Below are 12,465 nucleotides of genomic sequence, written 5' to 3'. Positions count from 1 at the left end.
TGAGTTTTCATCTATTAATTTCTGGTCTTAATGCTTGCACTATCAGAGTCTCATTAAAAAAGTTCTTTCCTCTGCAAATGAGTGTGGGAATATTCCCTATTTTCTTTACTCTATTCAAGGTTTTGAGTCTTATGTTGAGGTCATATTTTTTCTTTGGACTTGAATTCTGTGCAGGGTGAGACATATGAATCTAGTTTTGCTCATCTACATACAGCTGTTATGTTTGACCAGAATCCCTGTTGAAGATGCCATCTTTTCCATGATGTTTATTGTCAGCACCTTTGCCAAAAAATCAACTAGGAATGTGAACTTACATACAGTCCAGTTCTATTGTACTGATCAATGTGCCTGCTATTTTTATTCCATTGCCATGCTGTTTTTATTACTATAGCTCTGAGGTATAACTTAAAATCAAGGATATCTCTACCTGTCCTTTTATTATTCTTGATTGCTCTTTTTGTATCCTGAATTTTTGTATTTTCACATAAATCTTAAGGTTTTTTTTAACCTATATGAATAATTGTATTAGGACTTTAATGAGGAAGGCATTGACTATGTAATCTGCTTTTGTAGGCTGGGCATTGGGCATTTTTACAATGTTAATACTGCCAATCCATGATCAAGATTAATGTCTTTTCACCTATTGGTGTCTTTTCAAATGTCATTTTTTTTTTTTTTGTGCAAATCTTTCACTTCCTCAGTAAGATTTACTCTAAGACATTTTATTTTATTGGATTATTGTGGTTGGAATTGGTTTACTGTTTTTCTTCTCATTCTTGCAGTTTGTGTATAGGGAGACTACTGATATTTATGTTAATTTTATATCCTAATATTTTTTTCAAAGTGGTTTCTTTTTGTGTTGGAGATTCATGGCAGACTGTTTAGGGCCTTAATCATATTACCTACAACTAAGGATACTCTGACTTCTATCTTGGCTTCACACATGAATTGACAACAGTTGAAACAACATACACAACAACCATGTAGGCTCAAGCCTGACTAAATTCCAGCATGGGGAGGGGAGGAAATCACATGGTTTCATCTATAGCTAAGGAATAGTTGATAGTTGATAGTCCTATAGGTATTTGGTTTCTGCCAGTGTGAGTGTAAAGTTATCTGTCTAGATCTGTAACAAGGTCCTAAGTCTTGAGACAAACTTTGAATCTAACAGTGAGCTTTTGCTTCTACATGAGATATCTCCCATCATCTTTTATCCCCTCCCCCATGATGATTATACTCACATTCATCTTACTTGTTTAGTGTGACACGCACCACCATAAATCACTGCTAACGTCAAGATAATGTATTGATCTGTACCAGATGAAGATCTCTCATGTTTACATCCATTCTCTCCATGTACTGTCTCAACTCAGAGCTCTGGGGGCTTATCTGTTTTCCTTTAATAAAACTGTCACTTACATAGCTTCAACCATCTTGATATGAGAACCCCCATTAGTGAAGAAAAGCCATGTAGAAAGCAATGAATGTTGCCTAGATTTTGAAACCAATTAAAGGACACATTGGTTTATCTCTGCCTACAGTGTATGGAATAAAGAAATAGCTACTAAAGTAGGGGTTCCCAAGCTGTGGGTCATGACTTCCATGGGGGGTTGTATATCAGACCTGCATATCAGACATTTGCATTATGATTTGTAACAGTAACAACATTACATTTATAGAGTAGCAATGAAACAATTTTATGTATGGAGACAACACAACATGAAGAACTGTATAGAGAAAGGACTGAGGGAGCTGAAGTGTTTTGTAACCCTATAGAAAAAACAACAGCAACCAACCAGACCCCCGCAAGAGCTCCCAGGAACTAAAGCACCAACCAGTGAGTACTCATGGAGAGACGCATGGCTCCGGCTGCATAGGTGACAGAGGATGGTATTATCTGGCATCAATAGGTAGAGAGGTCCTTGTTCTTCAAATGCTCATATCCCCAGTGTTTGGGAGTGAGGTGGGAGTGGGAGCATCTTCATAGAGACGGGGGAGGGGTCTGAGAGAGGGGCAAGAGGATAATATTCGAAATGTAAATACATAAAGTATTAAAAAACGATACATAATAATTTCAAACTGGATTAAACAAACAGTTACAGCATTATGAAGGTTAAGAACTACTGTATTAAGACTTTTTCAGAGAAATTTCTAAGAGTTGAGTTGATGATGGAGACTCAGAAATTAAACAGAGAAAATGAGTTGTACATGTAAGGCGAAGATGTTTGGCAGCCAGTGGTCACGAAAGGTACAAGGAGAAGATCTAATTCATCAACAGTAACCCACTTAGCAAAGGCACAAGGCAGAAGGCTACTCTGCACAGTTAAGTTTCATAGACATTCAGAAGGGTATCTTTATTAATTCGTGTTGTGGTTATCAATAAACATTTTAAATAATTTATTAATTATGTTTTTATACAGTGTATTTTGCTCATGTTCATCACAACTCATCCTTTTAACTTCTTTTAGATCTGCCTCTACTCTCTACTAAACAAAGGACATCAAGATACTTAGGCTAACAATGCTCCCACTAAGTCATAGATTATCAAAACACTTGCAATCTCCTTTCCAATGGCTGATCAGGGTAGCTCAAGACTCCCAGAATCATATAGACTATCAACATAGACCTTTGCTGCTTCTTGCGAATGAGGATCAGCCCCTATTTTGATGATACTGCACACTTAGGACACAACAGCCAGATGGCTTGAGCTAGATCTGACCAAAAAGCATTTTTCCTTTTGTCTAGCCTCCATGGTAGCAGAAAATATCATGCAAGCTGCCAAGGTGGGGGAGCAATTAAACATTTTTATGCAGTTGTAACATGTATGAATGCCAACAATGGTCAGAATGACAAGATAGTCACAGAAGTGGAATACGTGAAACTCATATGCAGAATCACAAAGGAATTGAAGTGAGCTAGAAAGATTGGCTGAAATTGACAGCTGGGGTGACATAGGGGTACCGTGGATTTGTATCACTAGGCCAAGTCTCAAGGGGATGAAGGTGTACTTGGAGAAAGGGTTTGGAATGGCAGACGGCTGAAGGACTAAGAGTTTTCCGGAGAGACCAGAATGGAGGAAGGATAGCATATCTGGGTTCCAGCCAAGTGGGATGGCTGTGGGCTCCTGCTAGAGAAAGGTTATATAGGCAGGTGGGGAGTCACAAAGAATCAGTTTTTGTTTGGAAACTGTTTATAATCTTTAACCATCAGGAAAATGCAAGTTAAAATTACTTTGATAGTTTATCTTAGCCAAGTTAGAACAGCTAAGATTAAGACAAATTCTGGCAGGGATACAGGCAACCTGCAACCAGTCTTGGTAGGCATGCCAATTATCTATGGATATTTTTAATCAGTCAATGAAGTCTATTTCTAAATTGAGTGGCAGCAATAGTCTATGCTCTGAACTCAAATGAGTGTCAGAGGAATAACAAACAAGCACTGGCAAGTTTAAGCAGAATCTATAAATATTTTTTGAAAGAAGATGAGTAAGAAAATAATGATCGCTTTTTTTGTATTCCAAATTCTAGGATGCCACCTATAGGTATATAATAATGAAAAATCATCCCCAAGTGAAATTTGATCTATAATATCCAGGGAATCTTGTTTACAATTCTTTATTCTCTTTATTTTAATTTTCCTTTGAGTGTGATTGTTTGTTGATTTTCTGATGACAGCTGTTTTATTCTATTTCTCTGGAGATGAACAGGAAAAAGGAAGTCCAGGGTAGCTGAGAGAAAGAAGATTGTTATGAGGAAGCAGTGAGAGAAAACAACTAAATTTGGGTAGTTAGTGGAAGCCTTGCAGCCCAATACTTTTTTGTCAAGCTTGCATTCTGAGCTTTTTATACACTTTTGAAAGTTGGGAAGGACAAGTTTATGACTTATGACAGTAATGTGTGGGCCACATCCATCTCTTCAGAGAGACTGGATATGTTATCTTTTCTGCAGAGAGCTTTTTTCCTGTACAAGAAATCTTGAATATTTGCCTAAATAATCATTAAACCCTTCACTGCATTACAACCATTGTGGCCATGGGTAGGTCAGGGAGGACACATGCTCTTTTCCAGAAGAGCAGAAACAGATTGGTTTGACCTCCAGCAGCTGGATGGGTTTGTAGAGGGATTCTCTAGGCAACTGCAGTGTAGTCCCCTTCCACCTGCTCCATTCTAAGGAAGTGTGGAGATCACAGGATCCTCATCCCGGAAAAGGACTTTGCCAAATGTTCTGTTTTCCTGTTTAGCTGCTCCTTTAAGTGGCTACCAGCAAACTTAAAGATAAAAGCTACAAGCCATTTCATGTCTAATATTGAACATCTGCATTATTTAAAATTGATATCAATTTAAATTATTTAAAGAAGGTAGCTCTTTAATCATTAAGTGCTCATTTTAAAAGACCAAAGACAGCAGAATTCAGGCTCTCTAAGCCCCAATTAAAGCCTACATCCCGTATTAGCATGTGCAGACTGGCTTTGTTGCCCAAGCTGTAGTGAAAGTGTTGCCAATACTCTCTTCTTCTTTCTTTTCTTGGAGTTGAGAAAATTTCTTCCTGGCAAACAAAAGGTCAATGTCTCTAAGACTGAGGTGTTAGACGACTTGTAACATTTCAGCTGACTTCCTGGATTAGAGACTCACAAGTTTTCACACTTTCTACAAGTGAATGTGGTGATGTAGGGGGAGAACATTGTCTTAATTATTTTTAACCATCAAACTGATATAGCCTACATTCATCTCAGAAGGGTCTTAATAGAAACACTGCTCAGATTATATGGATATGGACCTGTGGGCATATCTATAAAGGGCTGTATTGATTGCTAACGGTCATAAGAGGACCCAGGCCACTGTGGATAATGCTCACCCCAGCTGCCCAGAAACTCAGATTTTTAACTCACACTATTGAGTAATGTCCCCAAGTGAGTCTTTACTTCCCTCTGAAATGTCACAAGCCATACCTCTAACATCTTTGATGCTCTCAGGATTATCTTCCAAGACCCCACATCAACTTAATAAGCTCTGAACACACAATGGATTTCCCAACACAAGACTCCAATTACTCTTTACAATCTTGCATAAACAAAGACAAAAGGAACCAGACTCACAGGCTCTTTTCCACCTGGACCAGCAGAAAGCCTGGGGCACAGGCCTGGTGAGGTCGTGCCTTGAGTATCCAAAGCACAAATAGCACTTGGCGGTGTTTGTGGACAAAAGGTTCTTTCCAGCCCTCAGTGAGGGTCTGGCCTCTGTCATCCAGTCTCAGGATCAGCCTGGGAAAGGCAGTGCTCAAAGATCAGCTCCACAGGTGTCACGCGCCCACGCTTCCTGCCGCTAGGAACAGGCGTGCAACAAACAAACAGATTCTTCTGCGGACAACCTTTATTGTACAGCACTCTGAGCAGGGGACTTCTTGAGCAGGAAACTTCTCTCTGAGTCTGAGACTCCCTACCGGGTTCTACTGTCTAGGCGACCTCTCACGTGCAGTCTCCCACGAGCAATCTCTCTGTCCACTCTCTCTCCACGTGGGACCTCCCGCAATCTCTCCTATCGGGTCTCTCTCCACGTGGTATCTCTCTGCCATCCCTCCACGTGGGGTCTCCTGCAATCTCTCCACTGTCTTCCTCTCCATGTGGGGGAGAAATGCCCTGCTATATATGCCTAGGAGACTCGTGTTGCTACCTGATTGGTGAGCCCTCCAGTAACTCAATAGTATGCCCCGAGAGCGGGGTATGACGTATGTGGCGCATGCGCATTAAGTGTCTTGGCTGGGCAACAACTCTGTTTGCTGAGTTCTCAGCAGGAAGCCGGCGCCATGTTTGGGTGTGGCACAAAGGGCTCCCTACATCTCCCCCTACTTTCTTAAATAAAAACATGGCCGATCAACCATCAGGCTCTTGTTGGACCTTTAAGCCAAACAGAGGGAGAGGTGCCCATTTCGAGTACAGCAAGAGCTTGTGCTATGACCACTTTGTCACGTTTTTTTGAGTACGGAGTTTGCACACCATCCAGAGCAGAAACACAGTCTCTCTGTACAAAAGCATGTCAAAAATTACTTGATAAAGCAAGAGTTCTATAATCCCCAAAACCCTGCTATCTCTGTGTATAAGGGCAAGTACAGTACATCAAAGGTTACAATGGTGACAAACAAACAAGAAAATAGTTTTGCATTAAGGCAAAAGGGCATCAGTTTTGGAAACACCGACAGAATCGCCCATCTCGCCTCTCCTCTGACTCTCTGGTTCCAAAGCATCAGGAGCAGGGCTGTCATCACCCCAAACTATCTAGCCCATCCCCTTATATAGGAATCTGTCCTTGCCTTGGACGTGGAGCCCCCTGATTGGTTGAAACTCATTAGGCCCTATGATGCCACGGGAGAGGCAGAGCTCAAGGAGTGGAAAGTTACCCAGCACGTGCGCACATGACTTGTTTACTGCTAACTCCAGCCGGATGTCAGCGCCATCTTGTAATGGAGAATGTGCAGGCAGCGCCCCACATCTCCCCCTATCTTTTATTCTTTAAGCAAAGTAGGACACCCATATTAGGAGGGCGGAGATAGAAGTCAAATCCTCATTAAGGTGTATAAAGACCATGTACAGGAGTAACCGCTAGACTTTTTGTAGCCCGTAGTACTCTTGACCTGTCACTCTGCCGTTTTTCTGAGGGAGGGACACTGGGGCAGGCAACCCTCACGCAAAATGGCATACCTCCCAGAGATACCCCGCAACAAGGGGCTCTCAGTGCGATGTTTTGCTTGGCATCCCTCATGGGCTGCTCAAACCAGACACTCTAATCTTGTGCAATGAACCGAAGTTCTAGGAGTGTAAGAGCTGTCTGGACGGCGACCTACTGCTTAAGCATAGACAACCAGATATCGGCTGATGCTCTATGTTCTAGAGCGACAAGCGCTTGGGCAATAACCACCTTGTCTCTTTTTGTTTGGGCCTTGAGCTTACAAACCAGCCAGAGAAGCAACGCAAGTCCGCAGCAAAGGATTGCTCCAAAGAGTCCCACCCCCACCCAAGTTGATATTGTTGGTGAAAAACTTAGGGAAGACTGTAGCATCATGTTCCACTGGAATTGGTTTTGGAAACACCGGGTAGCACTCGACGTGTTAGACGTTCTGGGATCCAAATCGGGCTTTTTTCTTCCTGTGGAAAAACACAAATAGCTCCCCTGGATCGTATTAAGATAGGATCCGGGCCTTTCTAATTATCAGTGAGGACATCTTTCCATTTTACTAGCTCTTTAGGTGGCACAGGCCATTGTCCATGGCGCTCGGCAGCTGAATGGCCATGAGCGTCCAAATTTATAAAATTTAAAGTAAGAAGTATAGTAGAAATGGCCATTTTAGGCATAGGGGGTACCTCTTCAATTCCCCCCTTTTGATTGTTTAAATAAACCTTTAGGGTTCAATGAGCACGTTCAATGATGCCTTGACCCTGAGGATTATAAGGCAATCCTGTCAGGAGTGAAACTCCCATGTGATGGCAAAATTCAAGCAATTTTGCTGAGGTATATGCAGGAGCATTGTCCATTTTTAACACTTTAGGAATGCCCCATGCACTCCACGCTTCAAGACAATGAGTAATAACATGAGAAGCCTTTTCTCCTGATAAAGGAGAAGCAAAAATAACTCTTGAACAAGTATCAATGGACACATGTAAAAGATACTGAGATAATGGTTTAGAATAATTTGCAGATTTAGTAAAATTTTTATACTGAATACTGGTCACACATAATCCTGAGAACTTTCATTGGCAGCCCAGCTGGGCGACCTGCCACAATATATCCATCCGTTTTTGAACCAGATCAATTCTCTAAGGTATTATTATAAACAGTTTTTATATTAGAAGAAAAGGTAAAGAGGCCCTTAACTGCCCAATGTACTCTCCGAGATTGACAGCCAGTCTAAGGATGCAGGGCTGAATCTCTTTTTCTTATACAAAAATGTGACCACTTAGGTTGGGCTGGAATAAACAAATTACCCTTTGGCTGGAAAATAGGCCAGTGACCGGCAATCCAGGTGGCATTAGCCTATCCAGGTTTTTTGTATAATTAGCAGTGATTCTATAAGTTCGGACTGACTCTGCCAACTCTTTAACTTGCTTGTGTTCGGGGTGATCATCCTCAAACATGGGAAACATTTGCCTGATGGTATGGCGTGTCTCCGGAGTACAAAAGAACTTGCACTTCTTCTCTGGGTAAAGCGGAAGAGCAGAGGTGGCTGCTTTAAGAGCTTCCGGTTGTGTTACAGGAGTCCTCTGTCCGGGCTGAAACCGCTCTGCCTCACATTCTATTGTCTCTTGTTTTTCTAAAATTTCCTCAAATTGAAATTCAGTTTGTGATCCTTTTTCTGCCAGCTCTGGGGCCTTTTGTTCCTTTAGAGGATACAAGGCATTCTCTCCGGGAAACTTGTACTCTGTTTCCCCGGACAAGATCCTCTCTTTTCCCGGCGGTTCTTCCGCCGCCACCTCTCTGATTTTGACGTGTTTTGAACATGTCTCTCGGAGACTATCTCCTTTAATTCTTTCTGGCATCTCTCCGTTTCTGACTTGTTTTGAACATGTCTCTCAGAGACTATCTTCCTTGTCCCTTTCTTTATCACGTTCTGTTTCTGACCCACTTTCTAGGTGCTGCCTGCTAACTTTCCATCTAGATAACTTCCACAACAGTAATGTTATAACAGTTACCACAAATGCAAGCAATACTCCTTCTACTGCCGGAGAAAATCCAAGAAGAGACATGCCTAAGTTTTTGGCATGTTCTTTTGGCACCCCGTAAAAACTAAAGAGTGACATGTCTCTCAGAACTTACCTTCCGCAGTTCTGAATCTAGTTCAGCGGCCTGAAGGTTCCCCTTGGCACTCCCGGGATTTTCGGCATCACTTGTCACACGCCCACGCTTCCCGCTGGTAGGAACAGGCATGCAACAAACAAACAGATTCTTCTGCGGACAACCTTTATTGTACAGCACTCTGAGCAGGGGACTTCTTGAGCAGGAAACTTCTCTCTGAGCCGGAGACTCCCTACCGGGTTCTACTGTCTAGGCGACCTCTCACGTGCAGTCTCCCACGAGCGATCTCTCTGTCCACTCTCTCTCCACGTGGGACCTCCCGCAATCTCTCCTATCGGGTCTCTCTCCACGTGGTACCTCTCTGCCATCCCTCCACGTGGGGTCTTCCGCAATCTCTCCACTGTCTTCCTCTCCACGTGGAGGAGAAATGCACCGCTATATATGCCTAGGAGACTCGTGTCACTACCTGATTGGTGAGCCCTCCAGTAACTCAATAGTATGCCCCGAGAGTGGGCTATGACGTATGTGGCGCATGCGCATTAAGTTTCTTGGCTGGGCAACAGCTCTGTTTGCTGAGTTCTCAGCGGGAAGCCGGCACCATGTTTGGGTGTGGCACAAACAGCTCCCTACACACAGGTGCTTTAATACCTGGACCAGAGGTGAGTCTGACACATAGCTCAGAGAGGTCACACTGGGAGTTCTCAGAGAGCAAAAAGTGCTGTGCTCTCTGGAAAAGGGTCCTTTTTGATGTAGAGAAAGAGCCAGATCTCTGCCAGTAGGACTCAAGTTCTGTGGGCAGAGGGCTGAGCTCCCAGAAAAGCCTCACAAGAACTCCCACATCTGAGCCCACAAAGGCAGAACTGAGTCACTGCTACCAGAATTCACTACTTGCCCACAAAAAGCCGAACACTTGGAAGCAATTTTCTTCCTGAGCACATGGGCCCTCAGATCCACAGGAGAAACAGGCTCCAGTCACTGACAACAAGATCACCCATAATCACAGATAACAAGATGGCAAGAGGAAGGTGAAAGAACTTAAGCACTGGAAACCAAGAAAACCTGACAAAATGAGAACCCAACTCTCCCACCACAGCAAGTAGTGGACTGCCAAACACACCAGAAAAACAAGACTTAGACGTGAAATCAGATTTCACAATGATGATGAAGATCTTCAAGAAGCACATGAAAAATTCCCTTAAACATGTTAAGAAAACAAAACAATATCCAACAGATTGGGAAAGGATCTTTACCAATCCCACATCTGATAGTGCTCTAATATTCAATTTATACAAAGAACTCAAGAAGTTAAACTCCAGAGAATCAAATAATCCTGTTTAAAAATGGGGCACAGAGCTAAACAAAGAATTCTCTTCTGCAGAATATCAAATAGCTGAGAAGCACCTAAGGAAATGTTCCACATCCCTAGTCACCAGGGAAATGCAAATCAAAACAAACATAAGATTCTCCCTCACACCAGTCTTAATGGCTAAGATAAAAATCTCAGATGACAGCAGATGCTGGTGAGGATGTAGAGAAAGGGGAACACCCCTCTACTGTTGGTGGGGTTGTAAGCTGGTACAACCACTGTGGAAATCAGTCTAGTGGTTCCTCAGAACATTAAGCATAGTCATACCTAAAGATCCAGTTATTCTACTCTGGGCATATACCCCAGAGATGCTCCAACATACAATAAGGACACATGCACCACCATGTTCATAGCAACCCAATTTATAATAACCGGAAAATGGAAAGAACCCAGATGTCCTCAGTAGATGAATGGATACAAAAATTGTGGTATATTTACACAGTGGGGTATTATTCAGCTATTAGAAACAACAACTTTATGAAATTCCTAAGAAAATGGATATATCTAGAGAATATCATCCTGAGTGAGGTAACCCAGTCACAAAAGAACAGACATAATATGCACTCACTGATAATTGGATACTAGCCCCAGAAATTTCTGAATAACCCAGAAACAACTCAGAGGCCATATGAAGCTATATATATATATAGCTTTTATGCAAAATGTCTTAAAATCTGTACATGTATCTCTGTTTTATTAAAATAAAAGTTGAAAAAAAACTAAGATTAAAGAAAAATATAGGATCAGGTCTTTCATGGTAATACCCATTGAACTGGATACCCCTGATGCTTTCAGAACCCATACAACCTGGGTGCCTCTAACATATTTACAAGTCTGGCTGCTATTATGAGACAGATGTAGCCTTGACCACTCTAGACCACAGTTCCTAGTGCTGATGCTGAAGAAATTATTACAGATGAATTTCAATTCAATTCAAGTCCTGGAACTGAAGGATTCATAGAGAAAATCTAAAGTTGGCATCATGAGCTAGGGTTAGAGTCCCTGAGGAGAATCCAGGAGAAGCCATGGGTACGGGGTCAGGGTCAGTGGGGACCACACCCTTGCAGACATTAGTGCCATGGGATGACCATTAAGGATGGTAGCAGCTATGGAGTAGAAGCTGCCTGAGCCATGACACTAACCATGCATTTTGTGGATGGCAGAGCCAGAGAAATAGAGCTTTTGATACTGAAAGACCCCCCGAAGGGAAACCCTCACTTAAATCTCAGGAGAGGTGCGCACCCAGCGAGGCACCAAGACCAGACTTGCTGCAATCACACGAGGAAGTTTATTAAAAGTGAAACAGAGTGAGATCTCAGGCCAGCATGCTGGGGTCGAGACTCATACACCACGCAGGGGTAGAGGAGTTCGACCCCGGCCTGAACTTGTAACGAGCTTATAAAGGCAAAAACCACAAAAGAGGGGGAGGACAGGGGGAGAATGAGGAAATTCAAAGGGGACAATGAGGAAATTCAAAAGGGAAGAATCATACATTTTTTTATCAGTTAAACCATGTGTCACATGAATCATACACCTGGGGCACACCTAGGGCATTGAAACATTCCACAGAGGTCATCGGGACCTTCTGTGGTTATTCTGGGAACTCAAATCTCAAGAAAGTTCTGGGAGCGATTACCTGCAGAGGAGAGGGCCCTAGGGCAAGGAATCAGTGTCCTTTGACAACTTTTTACTCTTCAATACCATTTGGAGACCAGGAGATCATGATTGAATTCCAGACATCAAACACTGAAATTTTTACATGAATAAATTTTTGTTTTATTTTGATTTGGTTATGACTTAGCTTGCCTTTTTACTTACAGGCTTGTAGTAATGAGACTTTGAATTTTTTTAGAGTGAATTTCAAATTTTAAAGAGACTTTGGGAAAGGACTAAATTTTTAGACCATAGACCTTTTAAAGTTTTATATTGAAAACTAATGAGAATATTAAATCTTAAAGTGAACAAAAAAGAAAAGAAAAGTTTGGAATTAAATAGTGATGATTTAATTAATTAATTTAATTAATTAATCAAGTTGACAAGTAATCAGCTATTCTAGTTAGTTTTGTTTATTTTTGGTCAACTTGATACAAGTTAGAGTTACCTGGAAAGAAGGAACATCTATTGAAAAAGTGTCATCCTCAGGTTGCCTGTAATCAAGTATGCAGAGCATTGTTTATTAAAATGAATTTTGGATGTGAAAGATACCAGTACACTATGGGATGAGGTGCACTGTGGGATTCCAGTTAAATGATCTTGAGTTATACAAGAGATCAGACCGAAGAACTCAAGAGGAGCAAACCAGTAAGCAGGGGTTCTC

Source organism: Micromys minutus (assembly GCF_963924665.1).
Source record: "Micromys minutus genome assembly, chromosome: 19".
NCBI classification, from domain to species: domain Eukaryota; kingdom Metazoa; phylum Chordata; class Mammalia; order Rodentia; family Muridae; genus Micromys; species Micromys minutus.
This window is presented reverse-complemented; position numbering follows the sequence as displayed.